Source organism: Wasmannia auropunctata, unplaced genomic scaffold, assembly GCF_000956235.1.
Source record: "Wasmannia auropunctata unplaced genomic scaffold, wasmannia.A_1.0 LD336004.1, whole genome shotgun sequence".
NCBI lineage: Eukaryota > Metazoa > Arthropoda > Insecta > Hymenoptera > Formicidae > Wasmannia > Wasmannia auropunctata.
This window is the reverse complement of record NW_012026886.1, coordinates 13955-16151: the sequence shown is the minus strand read 5'-3', so window position 1 is coordinate 16151 and position 2197 is coordinate 13955.

Here is a 2197-nt window from a genome sequence, read left to right as displayed (position 1 = left end):
CGAATATACGTAACCCGCGGAAATTCAAAATTCGCGATACTTTTTAAACAGACCTCGTATTTCTAAAAAATAAGTATCAAACATAGATATATAGATTTTTTAAACTAATTTTTCTTTTAATCAAGTTTTGTTTGTGCACGGAAAAAACGATTTTATTGGTAAGTCTAAAAATTTTGCTGGATACAAATCTGAAAATAATTTTGTTAGAAACTCAAAAATGATAAGTATTGCTGTAAAACATTTTAATATTCTGGAAACCAGTTTGAACTTTCAACACAATTATTTTGATGGTGCAACAAAATTATTTTCAGATTTGTATTCAGCAAAATTTTTGGACCTTCCAGCAAAATCGTTCTTTTCGTGTGGGGGTCTTCAATTTGTGGGCTCCTAGGCGGCCGTTTAGTCTGTCCTCCCTCAAATCCGGCACTATCCGCGACAATAAAATGAGTTATCTTTTGAAGATGTATCTACCCATTTTCCTACTTGTTCGTAATTGGAAAAATGTGTATTAGCGAACGTGTGTTGCATTAATTGAAAAAGATGGTAATTCGATGAGGCCAAGTTTGAAGAACAGGCTGGGCGAGAGGGAACTTTTCATTCGCTCTAACAATGTTTCTTTCACGATTCTTGCAACATGTGGTCGTGCGTTGTCATCACTTTCCGTCGGTTACTGCCCGACTAGAAATTTGTTATGGCATGCCAGATGTCTGGATAATATCTGTCTAGAAATTGTCATGGCATTCCCCAACTTGTAAGTAATGTTAGCTGGGCCACTGACGGGACTCTAAACAGTTTTTCTAATCTTCGAGATAAGGTTTTCCTTGAATATTTCAAAATATGTGAAACTAACATTGTTAGAGCTCGAATGAAAATTTCTCCAGTATCCAGCCCGTTCTCCAGACTTGGCCTCATCGGATTATTATTTTTTCCAATCGATGCAACACGCGCTCGCTGATACACATTTTTCCAATTACGAACGAATACGAAAATGAGTGGATACATGGCTTACTTCAAAAGACAGCTTGTTTTATCGTCACGGAATCCAACTTTTGTCAAAAAGGAAATACATATAATAGAAAACGATGAAAAATATTTTGATTAAAATATTACTTTATATTCTTAATAAATGCGATTTTCAAGAAAAGAAACTAACAAAAGTTTATCCCCTAATATGACTTTATATTACACTATTCAAAATATATACTTTCGTAATATAATAAATATTTTATATAATAGTTGTGAAAATTAAATTTGTCTTTATTTTATAGTTTTTCAGACATAAAATTATATAAATATGTTTTTAATAAACCGAATGTCATATTTTTTATCCAATTTATTCTTAAAATTACATTTTCTTAAATTTTCTTGTTTGACCTTAGAAAAATCATTTAAGACAGATAAATTTATTCAAATATTAAATAGAATTAATTATAGGTTTTAATTTAAATTATTATTTTATTTTTACAAAATGATTGCGCATAAATTCTTTTGCTTAGAATGAACACTACTTAAAGTAAGCGCTCGAGCTTTAAAATATTAATGTGTTTTTATCATATTCTGCATGAAAATATTTTTGAATGTTACTTGTTATATAATAAAAGAGAAAATATTTCTTTGTTGATGAAATGTCCAACAAAAAAATGTTTACGTATTTATATATTATATCCACAGATTTCTATATACATATTTATTAATATATTTATTTTTTTATACATATTTATTTCTATATACATATAAAACGATCTGCTATTGATACGCGGAATAGTTCGTCGGTTCGGAAACTATAGCGACAGGGATCGCAAGCAGGTTCGGAAGAGAGAGCAGCGGAGTAAATAATCGAACATCAATTTATATATAGAATATAAAACATCTATTTCCGAAAAGAAGATAAAATAAATACACGTCGCGAGATATAAGATAACCCGGGTTAACGGATGGTTTCGGTATGCGGGTTACAAAGCCCGCGATAACGACACGTCGCGACGTGGGCATAAACTCGTGTTTTGCGGTCAAAAATCGTTCGACGGCTCAATTCTCAACCGATTGCAATAAATTTTTTTTCAAAATACGCGTCATTTACTGTACTATAGCGGAGACTTGCACATTTTTTCATATTATAATTTGTTAATTAACAAAAAGTCAAAAGTGATGTAAACTTTATGGCTAACTTGTTTTATTATGTTCATAATTCCTTCAA